This window comes from Danio aesculapii, chromosome 3, assembly GCF_903798145.1.
Source record: "Danio aesculapii chromosome 3, fDanAes4.1, whole genome shotgun sequence".
NCBI lineage: Eukaryota > Metazoa > Chordata > Actinopteri > Cypriniformes > Danionidae > Danio > Danio aesculapii.
In genome coordinates, this window is record NC_079437.1 from 46524033 (window position 1) to 46541233 (window position 17201).

Genomic DNA, 17201 nt, shown 5'->3' on the forward strand with positions numbered 1-17201 from the left:
TTACCTTTGCACTGAATCTTATCCGCTTGTGTGAAATTAACAGTTGGTTTAGTATCCTCTGGTATGAACCCTGTGTGACACTGACAGTACTAGCTGCCAACAGTGTTGAAGCAGCTTGCATTTTTTCTACAAATGAGTTTCTGCTCACACTCATCTTCATCTACAGCAATGACAGCAAATAAGTATATAGTCATTATATCCAGAAGTACATGTTGCTTAAAGTAGAGAGTTGTTGTCAAAAGAATAGTAATGAAGATCATTTTCTTATATCATGTCCTAGCCTTTATTCATACCTACACACTTTCCTTTTTGTTTTTTATAACCAACCGAGCAGTCTTGCATGATGATGTCCTCTATTACTGCAAACAGAAGACCTGCAAGCACAAATAAAGAATGTCACCTCTCAGTTAGTCTCTTTGGTGTAGCTCAAGCACATGTACTGTATTCCCACATAGAAAATATGTCCAATAATTGTACATATATGTAACATAGATTTTAAAATGTTGCAAAATGGCAGCATTCATATATGTAACATATTTTCCTATATTTTATGCATATATATAGTATGACACATAAATGTATAACACACGTTCGTATATAGCTAAAGGGTATTTATCCTTGTGTTCATAAAAAATATATTGATGCATTTATTTACATTAAAAAAACAATTAAAAACAGCGAGACATTCTACGACACACTATGGCAAATTTAGTTTATCCAATTCACCTATATGGTTTTGGACTGTGGGGAAACTGGAACATACAAAGGAAACATGATGTAACGGTGAGTCTGAGACCATATGCAGAAGTTTATAACAGGGTTTAGGCAGAGACATCAATGATTAAACAGGCTGAAAGTAGGCGACATGTAAGCAGTCCAATCCAATACCAAACACAGGGTTAATTCCAGGAGACATAGTAGTAATTCAGGCAGAGGATCAGTGGAACAATAATCAGTCCAAAACAGATCAAGACACACAAGGGGCAAATCCAGAAGATGTGGTGAGAAGGCAGGCAAAAGTTCAAAGCAACAATAAGCAGTCCAAAACAGAGCAAGAGGGCACAGACAGATAACGTGGTAAGGCAGGTAAACTGGCAATACTTCACAAGGAAGCATGGCCTGAGTTCTCACTGAAATACAGCAGAAAAAGGAATTGACTGCAGAGGGAGCGGAGCTGAGTCAGTAGTCGGGCAAGGACTCCCGGGAACCAGCAACCTTCTTACTGCAAAGATAACATGCTAACCACTGACACCGTGCTGCCCATTTTCGCAAGTAAGCTCATTCATTCGCAAGTTAGCACAGATGAAGGTTTGCATTTCAATTTTTGTTTAAATGAAATGTTCAATCCAATTAAACAACAGAACTACCACAATTACCACAACTCTTTCCATTTGAAAAAGTTCTTAATACTTAAGGAGCATGTATGTAACATCTCCGACCTCTGTGGTTCCCCCCGATCGCCACCAGAGGTCACCGTCACCGGACTACTAAATCCTGCTTCACTACACTTCCCAGCATTCCTTCCGTCTGATTACGCTAGCACCTGAAATCTATCTCAATGACTATTTATACTCCATCTCCACCGTTACTCATTGCGAAGTCTTGTTTTGCTCAGCATACAATTCCAAGCGTTTTCTCTATTCCTGATCTGATTCTGTGTTTTGACCCTGGACTGTTTCCCCGTTTATGTGATCGTTGATGCCGCCTGCCTTCTGTGACCCTCTGCTCAGTTTAATGGAACATTCTCTCTGTTGTATGCCGCCTGTCTCGACTGATCGCCTGCCCACGGACTTTGAGTTAAGTTTCTCCTTTGCCATTCTCGTTTGTTGTTATCTGACCCTGCCTGTACGATCATCCTACTGTGATTTAATAAAGCTGCAAATGGATCCCCAATCTGCCGACGCATCATTACAGAAGACTTCGCCAAACATTGATCCAGCAGCTGTTTATCAACTTTCGTCGGAGGTATCTTCACAAGCTAACATATTAGCAACACATCAACAACAACTGGCCCGACTCACCTCGCTCACGGAGGAATTGGTAAAAGTCATTCAAAACATGCAAATACCCAATGTAAATCCTGTTTCTCCTGCCTCTGCTCCAATACCGGTGTCAGCACCAGGAAATCCTTTTATGGCAGGCCCACGTCTAGCATACCCGGAGAAGTTTGACGGCACGCCGGAAAAATGTAAAGGCTTCCTTCTCCAATGCTCTCTGTTTATCGCGCAGCAGCCTTCGCTTTACCCAACAGAGAACGGTCAAATCGCCTTTGTCTGCTCACTGCTCACAGGAAAAGCCCTAGAATGGGCTACAGCTGTCTGGGATATAAACCGTCCAGTGTTTCCCAGTTATAAAAGTTTCACGGATCGACTCAAAGAAGTGTTTGACATTCCTGAAGCGGGAGAGGAAGCGGGTGAGCAAATTCTAAAATTACGTCAAGGAAAATCAACGGCTGCCGAATTTTCTATTAAATTTCGCACTCTAGCAGCTCAGTCAAAATGGCCTGATGCACCTCTCAAACTGCATTTTCGCAGAGCGCTGAATTCTGAACTGCAAACAGAGCTCGCTTGTAGAGATGAAAGCAAGACACTGGAGGAGCTCATTAATCTCACCATACGGCTTGACAATCTCATGCGCTCACGCAAATCACGTTTTAAGGAAAATGCATTTCTCTACCAACCCGCAGAAACTTCGGAGCCAGAGGCTATGCAAATTGGCCATACTCGCCTCACTCCAGCTGAACGACAACGCAGACTGCATAACAATTTATGCCTTTATTGTGGAGAAACTGGTCATATGAAGTCAAATTGTCCTGTTAAACCCCAAGCTCCGCCCACTTCAACGGTAAGCTCTTATTTCCAGTTCCCGAAGAAAGTTTGCTTGCCTGTGCAAATATCTTTTGTTAACCAGATCATTAACACATCAGCATTTATTGATTCAGGTTCAGCTGGTAATTTCATTGACCTAGCGTTTGCAAAAAGACACAATATTCCCCTCATGCCTTGTGTATCTGTGTTGACAGTGGCGGCGCTGGACGGCAGACCATTAGGTAATGGTCAAGTTCAAGCCATAACTGAAGAAGTGACACTTTCCATTGGAGCTTTACACACTGAAAAAATTCATTTGTTTGCCATACAAATCCCTGATAATCCCATTATTCTCGGACTCCCATGGCTCCAGAAACATGAACCAACAATTTCCTGGTCAAATGCTCAAGTCATTCAGTGGTCAGATACATGTTTTAAAACTTGCATCAAGCTACCAAAACCCCATAAAATTCAAGCAGCATCAGTTGATTTAACCCTTTCTGACAGTTCCATTATCCCTTCTGAATACTCAGATCTCCTCGAAGCATTTAGCAAAACCAGAGCCTCCCAACTTCCTCCTCATCGTTCATGTGATTGTGCTATTGATCTAATTCCAGGAACTGTTCCACCAAAGGGTCGAGTTTTTCCTCTCTCACAACCTGAGACAGAAGCTATGAAGTCTTACATTGAAGAGGAATTATCAAAAGGCTTTATCGTTCCATCAACCTCCCCAGCCTCTGCAGGCTTCTTTTTTGTGAAGAAAAAAGATGGTTCTCTTCGACCCTGCATCGATTATAGAGGTCTGAACGAAGTAACTGTGAAATTTCCATATCCACTTCCTCTAGTACCCTCAGCGTTGGAACAGCTTCGTTCCGCTAAGGTATTTACTAAATTGGATCTTCGCAGTGCCTATAACCTCATTCGCATTCGTAAAGAGGACGAATGGAAAACTGCCTTTTCCACGACCACTGGTCACTATGCGTACAGAGTAATGCCCTTTGGATTAGCCAACAGTCCTTCTGTATTCCAAGCATTCATCAATGATGTTTTCCGTGACATGCTCGGAAGATGGGTCATAGTTTATATGGACGATATCCTGGTCTATTCTAATTCCCTGGAGTCACATGTCAAACACGTCAGGTCAGTGCTCCAACGTTTAATTACACATCAACTTTATGCCAAAGCTGAAAAATGTGAGTTTCATCAAACATCCATCGCATTTCTTGGATATGTAATTGGCGCTGATGGAGTCACCATGGATGATCACAAAGTTCAGGCAGTCTGTAAATGGCCTAGGCCTACTACTATTAAAGAAATGCAGAGGTTTCTAGGGTTTGCCAACTTCTATCGAAGGTTTATCCGAAACTTCAGCACAATCGCAGCTCCACTTACCTCCCTGACGAAGGGGACTAGACGACACATTATCTGGACACAGGAGGCGGAACGTGCATTCTCCCACCTAAAACAAAGATTCTCTTCAGCACCTATCCTGCGACATCCAGACCCTGAACGTGAGTTTATTGTGGAAGTTGACGCGTCCAACACTGGTATTGGGGCAGTTCTCTCTCAACGTCAAGGTAATCCAGCTAAATTATACCCCTGCGCCTTTTTTTCCAGGAAACTTAACCCAGCTGAACAAAATTATGATGTGGGCAACCGTGAATTACTTTCAATGAAGGCAGCTTTTGAAGAGTGGCGACACTGGTTAGAGGGAGCCAAACTTCCCTTTACTGTACTCACAGACCACCGAAATCTGGAATATCTCCGCTCAGCTAAACGACTAAATCATCGCCAGGCTCGTTGGGCTCTGTTCTTTACACGGTTTAACTTCCTTGTTACTTACCGGCCTGGATCGAAGAACACAAAAGCTGATGCCTTATCTCGCCAGTTTGAAACTGAAGTACAGCCCATCCCCTCTGAACCCATCCTTCAACCAACCATCATTGTAGCACCCATACAGTGGGACATCCAAACTGAAATTCAGGAAGGATTACTTACTGATCCCACCCCCATTGAGTGTCCCCTGGACAAACTGTATGTACCAAACAACTTGCGTGACAAAGTTCTTCTACTAACCCACAACCTTCCCAGCACCGGCCATCCTGGTATCAACGCCACGCTCGAAATAATTTCTAACAAATACTGGTGGTCCTCTCTACGCTCCGATGTAATCAAGTATGTAAAGAATTGTGAGATTTGCAACGTTTCAAAAGCCTCAAAACAATTACCAGCCGGTCTGCTGCAACCCCTACCTGTCCCACAGAGACCTTGGTCTCACATCGCGATCGATTTCATTACTGACTTGCCCATCTCCAGGGGGAACACTACCATCCTTACTGTAACTGATCGTTTTTCCAAAGGATGTCAACTCATACCATTACCTAAGCTACCCACAGCTCTTGAAACCGCTGAAACACTCTGTCACTATGTTTTCAGATTTTACGGCATACCTGATGACATTGTTTCTGACCGTGGACCCCAGTTCACTTCTCGTTTATGGTCTGAATTCTTTAAAGCCCTCAATGTAAATGTCAGCTTAACATCTGGATACCACCCTGAATCCAACGGACAAACTGAGAGACTGAACCAAGAAATTAATCGTTTCCTCAGATCATACTGTCATAAAAATCAGCAGGAGTGGAGTAACTTCTTGTTTTGGGCTGAATACGCACAGAATTCCCTTAGGAAGCAATCCACTGGACTCACACCTTTCCAATGCATTCTAGGATTTCAACCACCTCTCTTTCCCTGGTCTGGCGAACCGACCAGTCTACCTGCAGTCAATGATTGGCTTCAACGAAGTGAAACAACATGGAATGAAGCACATATTCATCTACAACGTGCCATTAGAAGACAAAAGGAGCAGGCTGACAAGCATCGTCGACCACATCCTAATTATCAACCAGGTTCTTGGGTATGGCTTTCCACCAGAGATCTTCGTCTAAGGCTACCCTGTTCCAAGCTCAGTCCTAGGTACGTAGGTCCTTTCAAAATCATTAGACAAATCACACCAGTTTCTTATCGTCTAGATTTACCTGCCCAATATCGTATCTCACCCACTTTCCATGTTTCTCTGCTCAAGGCCGCTGGTGCCCCGAGAGGGGAGGATGACCTAGACGAGGATCGGCTACAGAGACCTTCCCCCCTCATCATTGATGGAGAAGAAGCATATCAGGTTCAGGAGATCCTGGACTCACGACGTCGGGGTGGTACTCTTCAGTACTTAATTGACTGGATGGGTTACGGTCCTGAGGAGAGATCTTGGGTAAATGCAAAAGACATTCTTGACCCTTCTCTCACCATCGACTTCCACAGATCCCATCCCAACAAACCAGCTCCACGCTCCCGTGGGAGACCCCGACGTCCCGTGACCGCTCACGTCAGGAGCCGTTCGCAGGGGGAGGGCTCTGTAACATCTCCGACCTCTGTGGTTCCCCCCGATCGCCACCAGAGGTCACCGTCACCGGACTACTAAATCCTGCTTCACTACACTTCCCAGCATTCCTTCCGTCTGATTACGCTAGCACCTGAAATCTATCTCAATGACTATTTATACTCCATCTCCACCGTTACTCATTGCGAAGTCTTGTTTTGCTCAGCATACAATTCCAAGCGTTTTCTCTATTCCTGATCTGATTCTGTGTTTTGACCCTGGACTGTTTCCCCGTTTATGTGATCGTTGATGCCGCCTGCCTTCTGTGACCCTCTGCTCAGTTTAATGGAACATTCTCTCTGTTGTATGCCGCCTGTCTCGACTGATCGCCTGCCCACGGACTTTGAGTTAAGTTTCTCCTTTGCCATTCTCGTTTGTTGTTATCTGACCCTGCCTGTACGATCATCCTACTGTGATTTAATAAAGCTGCAAATGGATCCCCAATCTGCCGACGCATCATTACAATGTAACACTCAAGTAAAATGTCAATCCTGAGGATTTCTTTTGTTTTGAAGCTCTTTAAAGACTAACGCATAGCTAAAGTCACAATTATTAGCTATTCTGTTCAATTTTAATTCTTTTATTTTTTGTTCAACTTCTGTTTAACAGAGAGTAAATATTTTTCAATGCATTTCTAAACATAATTTAATAAATTCCTAATAACTCATTTTGTCTGTGCCTTGATGCAGGTAATTATTATTTTACTAGATATTTTCAACATACAGTATTCAACTTAAAGTGCAATTTTAAGGCTCAACTGGGTTCATTGTATAACAATGGTTTGTTCAGTAGCCAATTGGGAAAAAATATTGCTTAAGGGGGCTAATAATATAAAAAAAACTGCTTTTATTCCAGCCAAAATAAAATAAACAGCAATTTTATAATGATACTATAATAAATAATATTAATATTAATTTTATTCATAATGATAATTTTTTTTTTCTGAACTACTGTGCAAATGTCCCTGCTCCATTAAATATCACTTGAGAAATATTTGAAAAAAGAATAAATATTTCACAGGAGGGCTTATAATGGCGACGTGGTGGTGCAGTAGGTAGTGCTGTCGCCTCACAGCAAGAAGGTAGCTGGTTCGGCTGGGTCAGTTGGCATTTCTGTGTGGAGTTTGCATGTTCTCCCCGTGTTCGCGTGGGTTTCCTCCGTGTGCTCCGGTTTCCCCCACAAGTCCAAAGACATGCGGTACAGGTCAATTGGGTAAGCTAAAATTGTCCGTAGTGTGTGTGTGTGTGTGTGTGTGTGTGTGTTTGTGTGTGTGTGTGTGTGTATGCATGCATGTTTCCCAGGGATGGATTGCGGCTGGAAGGGCATCCGCTGCATTAAAACATTTGCTGGATAAATTGGTGGCTCATTCCACTGTGGCAACCCCAGATTAATAAAGGGACTAAGCCGAAAAGAAAATGAATGAATAAATAAAGGGCTAATAATTTAGCCCTTAAATGTATATGCTAACATATATTATTTTAAATTTTAAATATGATCATATATGTTTACAAATGATAACTGTCATTTAATTTATACACATGCTCACATTTTGCTATATATCACCATATGGGTTGAAGTAAAAAGACTGAGACGATGAAAATTAGTTCTTCACACTTTCAAAGGCTGCATCTATCAGATGATTGCCTTAAGCTAAGGACTCAAACTTAACTTAAGCTAATAAACACAAACTTGTGTTAAAAATGAAATAGTAAATTTGATAACTTTAAATGTACCCAGAGCTGTGTGTTGTTTGCTTTTATGGGAAGGATATGGACCATCATTCAGCCGCAGTCTGAGGTTCATATACGTGCATTATCACCAATACAGTGGAAATGAGATAACCAAGACAGTGTAAAGCAACTCTAAAAAATGATGTGGTTGTTTCAGCCCAAATTTAGGTAACATATTTTACAGTTAAAACTATTTTTAAGTTCTAAAATATATATAAAAAGCTAGTATTATAAACAATTATAATAATATATAAAAATATAAACAAGTGAAATCAACCCTTATTATTCTGGGTTAAATAAACAACTTATGTTGTCAGATTAATATTGTATTGGACTTTTAGTTGCTGGGCTAAATACAGCCACTTAATGTCTTGGACTGAAACTTGCCACCAAAACGAACTTGACATATTCAACATAGTTGCTGAATTAACTCTTCCATAATAGGAATGACCAATGCTATCACACACCAATTTGTAGGTTTTTGATTTAGTGTTACTTTTAGTGTTATCTCATTTGTACAATTTAGTACGATTTGCTCATCCCCCAATGACAATTGGGTTAAGAGGTGAAATTTGGTGCCATGACTCCTATTAAAATCGTACATTTTTGTACAACAGTATTCTTATGAATTCATATAAAATATCTGATAAACTGACAAAACATAAAATGGTTATATTTCCTCAGTTTTAGTAAATAAAATGTTAATTAATCATTTTAAATAAACTTCTTTTCATCCCTCATTGTTCTTGAACTTTAAAAGTTTATTGTTATTATTTGTTTTTATATAGGCAAAACACGGAAAACCCATTTGGGTTTATTAAAAAAATTTAAAAAATAAATAGATGACCCACTGGCTGGATTTGTCTTGAAACAACCCTGCCATTTCATGGCACAATGATTTACCTGTCACTGGAGGAAACAATGATTTTAAAAATATTATTTATTTTTAAATAAATATGGTACCTAATAACTATAGATACATTGTCCAACCTGCATGAATTGCTCATTTTAATAAACTATAAAATCCTGCCTGCACACTATTCGGCCAAAACTTCAAGCCTAGTTCAAGATATCACCTGAATTTAGTTTCCAACCTACTATACTTCTATTTTCCCTTCAAAAAATCTCTACAAGCATCTGTTCATTGATAAAAAGTAAGACTCACCCAGACTTAGCAGGTAGATGCGCATTATGCTCAGAGAATGAAACAGACCTGCAGATGAAGAAAAATAATTTGCTTATACAGACTGCCTGCCTTTCTCTCTGATTTTTAATATTGAGGAAGCTTGAAGGAGTTTGTCAGTGCAGTCCAGCCCACGCTTTAAAAGTCATGATTGATGTAAGAAAAAAACAGGCTTTATGATGGCATGCAGAGTAGCAGTAAAGAGTTTGAGGTTCACTTACAATTTTAAATGGATATTTAATAACAAAACGATATTTCTACACTAATTCAGCACACTAATATTGATACAAATGGGTTTATTTTATTACTTAAAAGAGAATGGACACAGCTGTGAATTTCTATTACATATTTAAACAATTTATATATCTGTGCAACAGCAAGAAATGCACAACAATGCGTATTGAAATCAAATTGGCCACTTCATAAGGTACACCTTTTCAAACTTTCAAGCACACCTCTTTTAAGCATGCCACACACCAGCTTATAGGTGAAGTGGAAACAGAGTGATGAAACCAATTATGATATGGGGACGGTTAGAAGGCCAGTGGGCAAATTTAACCAGGATACCGAGGACACACCCCTACTCCTTTCAAAGGATATCCTGCAATTTTTAATAACCGCAGAACCTCAGTCAGAAGCTCAGTATAATGCGAAAGACAAGCTCAAACAAGTCAAGTGTAATCAAATTATGTGCATAATAAAAAAAAAAAATAAGTCTACTTATCCTAACAGGGTTTACTCACTTATTTTAAAGTAACTAAATGCTTTTACAGTGTGGTAAAAATGTCTCATTAACTGCATTTGAAGTGCTTTCATCAGGACATTGCCCCATGTCTCAAAACTCACCTCATACTGAAATATGACAGTGGGTTATCTAGACTCTAATGGACTCCATAGTCAGCAGATTTCAACAGAGCATCTTTCTATTGTCAACATGGACCAGAATTTTAGAGGAACGTCTCCGGCACCTTATTAAACCTGATCTGAAGGCAAGGTGTACCTAATAAACAGTTGTTGTGTGTATACAGAATATGTGTGTCTGTAGCTCTGTTCGACACAATAATTCATCCTGTTAGGAAACATGTATGCACTTGTGAACCCTTGACTTCATGCATAATCTTTTAAATAGTTTGCAATGCAATATGCTCCTGTTCATCTGAACTTACATTTCCTGTGTTTCTTCCTGTTTGGTTGTTGCAGTTTACCATATCTCTTTGCTTTATTTTTTAAATACTCCTATCTGGCCTGATGCATAAGGCTAGTTATTTATTATTTTTCAGCTTTAAAGTTGCTGTAAGTTTTTAAAACTTCTAAAGCATAAAAATACTATAATATGTTTGTAGATATTTAAGTAACATGTTAAGCGAACATGTTTGTTTAATCTGAAAAACAATGCTAATGTCAGTTATTCTCCTTTAAAAATGTGCATTCCATGTGGGTAGGTCTGTCTTTGTTTTGGTCTTTATAACCTGCCCACTGCAAGTTTAGCCAATTATATTTCAGCACTCTGGGTTGCCTTGGTGGAAAACAGCAAATTTCATTTGTCATGTGGGCGAGACCGAAAACGCAACCTCTGCAAGACAACAGCAGCTTCAATTCAATTCAATTCACCTTTATTTTGTATAGCGCTTATACAATGTAGATTGTGTCAAAGCAGCTTCACATAAAAGGTCACAGTAAATAGGAACAGTGTAGTTCAGTTTGTAGTGTTTAAGTTCAGTTCAGTTTAGCTCAGTTCAGTGTGGTTTAATAATCACTACTGAGAGTCCAAATACTGAAGAGCAAATCCAACGATGCGCAGCTCTACAGATCTCGAACCATGCAAGCCAGTGGCGACAGCGGAGAGGGAAAAAAAACTTCACTAAAGGCGGAAGTGAAGAAAAAAAAACCTTGAGAGAAACCAGGCTCAGTTGGGCACGACCATTTAAATTTCTCCGCTGGCCAAACGTTATGTGCAGAGCTGCAGTCTCAGTGGCGGAGGCTGGAAGCTGGCCTCAGCGAAGACTTGTCTGTCTCTGGAGTGTCACAGGAATCAGTGTCATGTTCTCCACTCTTCCATGACTATCAAAGTAGCTGCTCAGGATTCGGCCTGGTCCAGGATATAAAAACCTTGGGTTCCCCTTCGGATGGGGAACTCCAATGCTATGTGGAAACTTCCACTATGGGGATTTCGTCAGAATCCAATCATCTGAAAGAGTATAAAAACGGGCCAATGAAATGCCAATGAGTTGGCAGCGTCAGCGTGCACAGCTGGCGTCAATGACAATCAGTCATGCTATAAAGACGCAGCCAGTGCCATGCTCGACATCCTTTCGCTTTCAGAGCCTTTCACGAAGCTTCTGAGAGAGTCTTTGAGGGTATCTCCAACCTGTGTCTACAGAGAGAGATCGAGAAGCAGCTTCTCCCGGTCCAGAGCGCGTATACGCAGTGGCCGGTGGTCGAGCTGGGTATTTCTCCCTTGCCTGGCGTCCTTTGGGTCCGGTCCTCCAAGAGCGGTTTGTATATAGGAAAAAAGCTTTCCTAAAAGAGCAACACGGTCGTGCAGCGCGTCTTTTTCAAGACGTCACTCCGACCGTGCGTTTCTGGATGCGGTGGTTTCCTATCCCCGGATGATGGGCACGAGCACAGCGTTTCATGTCTGGGGGTCCAGCATGTTAATGCGGTGCTCGCGGACAGTGCATGCCATCACTGATGTCATGTCTGTTGCGCAGTTAAAGATCGCGGCTCGCTCTTGCAAAAGAGCCACCCACCACAGTTGTCCCCCGCACTGCGGTTGGCACTCGGGCAGATCTGAGGGTTTCAGTGGGAGTAAATCCGCCGCCCCCGGGCCGCGGACCTCTCGCTCCTCCACGCGCTCCATCCAAGCTTCAGGTGAAGAGAAGCGCTCCGTCCTTGGATGGTCGCTCTCTCACCTGATGACACCGGGGGTCAGATGTCCATCGCTGCATCGGAGGATGGGCTGTCATTGTCTGATGAGGATGCGAGCCCGCTCGCTCCCTCCCTCCGGGGTGGAGAGCGCGGCGTTAGCATCTAAAAAGCAGACGTGATGGCCGTGCTTTCTCGGGCTGCTTCGGCCGTGGGTCTGGTGATGGTTTATCCCCCAGCCCCGCGGCCGGACCGACTAGATGGGTGTGATGTGGAGGATATAAGGAGGCAAGACCTTCAAAGCCTCTCATCCCCTTCTTCCCGGAAGTGCACAGTAAACTCACGCTGTCCTGAGGGCACTTTTTTTCTGCCCGATCTGCGTGCGCTTCCATCCTCACCATCCTTGGAGGTTGGGCTGTCAAGGTCTGACGAGGATTCGAACCCGCTCGCTCCCTCCGGGACTTTGAGCGCGGCGTCGAATCCAGAAGCAGACTTTGCGGCTGTGCTTCCCCAGGCTGCTTCGGCCGTGGTTCTGGAGATGGTTTATCCCCCAGCCCCGCGGCCGGACCGATTAGAGGGGTGTGATGTGGAGGATGAAGGCGAGACCTTCTAAGCCTCCCCATCCCCTTCTTCCTGGATGGGCACAGTAGGCTCACGCAGTGTGCTGCGTGCGCCTTCCCCCTCACCATGCACGCTATGGCCACCAAGCGCAGGCGCTGGCCCGGCTGCACGAGGATGGTTCTGACCCAGGACTGAGCATGCGCTCCGCACCGCAACCGACTATGCTCTTACAAAAAAAAAAAAAAAAAAAAAACGCCGTCAAAATCCTCAGTGAAAGAGCACTTTTCCCCTCCTCCGGATGTGACAGCCCGAACACTGCCAGTCTGGGACGCTATGCCTTCCAGCTCGCAGGATCGGTGCATTTCGCCAATGGCTCATGGAGCACGAGAGAACGGTCTCCTTTCTCTCCACTCCCAGCCCCTCTCCTGGAGTTTGAGTGCGAGACGAGAACATCTCCTCTCCTGCTCTCCTGTGGGACCCCAGCGCTCCCCGGATGAGCCCACTCACTCCACGCTGCCCCGCCGCTGGCACGTCAGCGATCGTGCGGGTGGGACCATTTGCGGGGGCTCTGCCTGCCTGGTTAGCGCGGGCCAGCCCATCGCAATGGCTCATCCATACGACCAGACTCGGCTATGCGATTCAGTTCGCTAAACGGCCTCCCAGGTTCACGGGCGACCAGGGTCAGTCCTGCGTCCGCCCCTGTCTTGCGAGAGGAGATTGCTGTCCTCCTGGCGAAGGATGCAATCGAGCCGGCCCTCCAGCCGAGATGGAGCGCGGGTTTTACAGCCCGCACTTCATCGTGCCCAAAAAAAAAAAAAAAAAAAAAAAAAAAGCGGTGGGCTATGGCCAATCCTATATCTGCACATTTTGAACCGCTCCTTTCACAGGCTGCGCTTCGGAATGCCTACGCAGATGCGCATTACGCGATGCGTTCGTCCTCAGGATTGGTTTGCAGCAATAGATCTGAAGGACGCGTATTTTCATATCTCCACACTTCCACGCCACCGGCAGTTTCTGCGGTTTGCGTTTGAAGGTCGAGCGTGGCAATACAAGGTCCTCCCCTTCGGGCTCTCTCTGTCTCCGCGAGTTTTCACCAAGCTCGCGGAGGGTGCCCTCGCGCCCCTTCGGCTCGCCGGCATCCGCACGCTCAATTATTTCGATGACTGGCTGATTTTTAGCCCACTCTCGGGAGCAATTGATTATGCACAGAGACAAGGTGCTCCGGCACCTCCGCCCGTTGGGGTTTCAGGTCAACCGAGAAAAGAGCAAGCTCGCCCCCGTGCAGAGCATCTCCTTTCTCGGGTTGGAGCTGGACTCGATCACTATGAAGGCGCGCCTCTCACGAGAGCGCGCCGAGGTAATGCTGAACTGTCTGAGAGAGTTCGACAGGAAAAAAAGTGGTCCCCCTGAAATTATTTCAGAGGCTCCTGGGGCATATGGCATCCGTAGCCGCGGCCACGCCGCTCGGATTGCTCCATATGAGACCACTACAGCATTGGCTTCAAGATCGGGTCCCCAGACGCGCATGGCACGCGGGCCCACACCGAGTGACTGTCACTGCGCTGTGTCACCGCACCCGCACCCCCTGGAAAGGACCCCTCCTTCCTACGGGCCAGTGTGCCCCTAGGTCAGGCGTCCAGGCAGGCTGTCGTTTCGGCAGATGCCTCCAGTATGGGGTGGGGGGGCCGTGTGTAGCGGGCATGCTGCTGCGGACCTGTGGAGGGGAACCCAGCTGCATTGGCATATCAACTGCCTAGAGCTGTTGGCAGTGTTTCTCGCTCTGCGCCGCTTTTTACCGGTGCTGAGGGGGCAACACGTGCTGGTCAGGACGGACAGCACGGCCGCGGTAGCGTATTCCATCCGGATGGGGGGTATACGCTCCCGCTGCATGTCTCAGCTCGCTCGCCGTCTGCTCCTCTGGAGTCATATGCGGCTGAAGTCGCTGCTTGCTATTCACACCCCGGATGGGCTCAACCGTGCGGCCAACAGGCTCTCACGGCAGCTCCTTCCCCGGGAGAATGGCGACTCCACCCCGAGTCATGCGTAAGTATGCACTCCCCCCAGTGAGCCTACTTGCGCAGTTTCTGTGCAAGGTCAGGGAGGACGAGGGGCAGGTCTTGCTAGTTGCGCCCCTGGCCCAACCGGACCTGGATATCAGAACTCTCCCTCCTCGCGACGCCCCCCCTGGCGAGTCCCTTTGAGAGAGGACCTACTCTCTCAGGGACAGGGCACCATCTGGCACCCTCGCTTAGTTCTGTGGAACCCCCACGTGGGGTCCATAAGACGCGACGAGGAAGACTTAGGTAACCTACCGGTGGCGGTGGTTAATACCATCACTCAGGCTAGTGCACCCTCTACGAGGCATGCCTACGCCCTGGAGTGGAGTCTATTCACTGAGTGGTGCACTTCTCGCCGAGAAGACCCCCGATCTTGCAAGATCAGTGTTGTGCTTTCTTTCCTTCAGGACAGGTGGAGCGAAGGCTGTCGCGCTCCACACTGAGGGTTTACGTGGCCACCATCTCCGCTCATCATGATGCGTGGATGGCGGCACCGTGGGGAGGCATAACCTCATCATCCAGTTCCTCAGAGGTGAGAGGCGGATGTTTTCCCCCGCCCCCCTCTCATACCCTCTTGAGATCTTGCGGTAGTGCTACGAGCCTACGTGGGGATCCCTTCGAACCACTCGACTCAGTATCCTTGAGATTTCTGTCCTTGAAGACAGCTCTGCTGGTCGTGTTGGCATCGGTTAAGAGGGTTAGGTACCTGGAGGCATTTTCGGTCAGTGACTCGTGCCTAGAATTCGGGCCGGCCTACTCTCACGTTGTCCTGAGACCCCGGCCCGGCTATGTGCCCAAGGTTCCTACCACGCCGTTTAACAATCAGGTAGTTAGCCTGCAAGCGCTGCCCGCGGAGGAGGCAGACCCAGCCCTTTCATTGTTGTGTCCTGTTCGCGCTTTGCGAATATATGGGGACCACACTCAGAGCCTTAGATCCTCTGACCAGCTCTTTGTCCATTACAGTGGTCGGCAGATGGGAAGTGCCGTATCTAAACAGAGGTTGGCCCACTGGGTAGTGGATGCCATCTCCCTCGCCTTTGGGCCAGGGTGAGCCGTGTCCCCCGGGGGTGAGAGCGCACTCCATTACGGAGCATCGCATCCTCCTGGGCGTTAGCACGCGGCGCCTCTCTGACAGACATTTGTAGAGCTACGGGTTGGGTGACACCCAATACATTTGCAAGGTTACAATCTGCGAGTGGAGCCGGTTTCCTCAAGGGTATTAGGCAACCCTTGGTGATTGAGGAAACGATTCGGTTGAGGTGTCGAAACACGCTTGCTGCGCCACTCTCCCTAACCCGGAGATACGTGCGCTTTTTCAGCTTTGTCAGTTTAGTTCCCCATTTCTTTGGCGAACCCTGCAGAGTTCCTCCGAGGCCCCCAGCACCTGACTCAGCGGAGGAGTCAGGTGTTGGCCCGTTACGTTGTTGGCATGCCCGCTGGTCAGCCCACGTTCTGGGTATAGGTGCCTGCTATGTGTGATCCCCGCTGGCGATCCCATACGTTCACTCAGCCATGGTATAGTCCCCCCTTCTAGGGCAGGCTCGTGTCTTCCCTCCCCGCTAACCATCCTTATGCAAGGACTCCCCATCTCTGGGCTAGTCCATAGGTTGTCACCAGGTCTCCCCTCTGGGTAACAGGTGAGCTCCGCAGCGTCCTCCCTATCGGGACTGAACGCTTTCCCAACGTACTGTCGTATCAAAACCTATTTTACTGGGTTATTGCGACTCCCCGAAAAACATAACTGTTCTGAACAGGTAAGTGAGGGCCAGGGGACACGTTGGAAGACTGTGTCTCGGGGCGTTGTAGGTGCGCTCGCTCTACTGCGTGGCACACCCTTCGCCAGGGACGCAGTAAGGTTCTTTCGTTGTGGCGTTTTCCATAGATTTCCCCATAGTGGAAGTTTCCACATAGCATTGGAGTTCCCCATCCGAAGGGGAACGCTACGGTTACTAAAGTAACCCTTCGTTCCCCGAGGGGGGGAACGGAAATGCTATGTTCCTTCGCCACAACGATTGTTCCTTAGCTGTTGAGCGTGAAAGTCTCTTCAGCTAGAAAAGGATGTCGAGCATGGCACTGGCTGCGTCTTTATAGCATGACTGATTGTCATTGACGCCAGCTGTGCACGCTGACGCTGCCAACTCATTGGCATTTCATTGGCCCGTTTTTATACTCTTTCAGATGATTGGATTCTGACGAAATCCCCATAGTGGAAGTTTCCACATAGCATTTCCGTTCCCCCCCTCGGGGAACGAAGGGTTACTTTAGTAACCGTAGCGATCATCTCGTCGTTGGTCTTGGATCGAATCAGTGACTCTGCATAGTCTGAGGGCCTCGGGAAGAGTATCCCCAGGTGGAAATGGAGAATAAAGAAAATAATTAGCGTAGCTGATGTTCACAGTGTATATCAACAAGATGCATAACCTGTGTGGAAGCCCCCAAGTGGTGCAGTAAGGGTATGCTTTATTGAACAGATAGGTCTTTAATCTAGTTTTGAATTGGGAGAGTGTGTCTGAGCCTCGGACGTTATCAGGAAGGCTATTCCAGAGTTTAGGAGCTATAAATGAG

At 46.0% G+C, this 17201-nt stretch overlaps 1 long non-coding RNA gene across 1 annotated transcript in view; it reads right to left on the reverse strand.

Moving 5' to 3' along the window:
- LOC130221585 (uncharacterized) overlaps positions 1-149 on the reverse strand; it is a 32262-nt gene extending 32113 nt beyond the window's left edge. The window contains exon 1 of the long non-coding RNA XR_008836289.1: positions 5-149. This is a non-coding gene — a long non-coding RNA (uncharacterized LOC130221585). The remainder of the gene's footprint in view (positions 1-4) is intronic.
- Between the last annotated feature and the right edge of the window lie 17052 nt (positions 150-17201).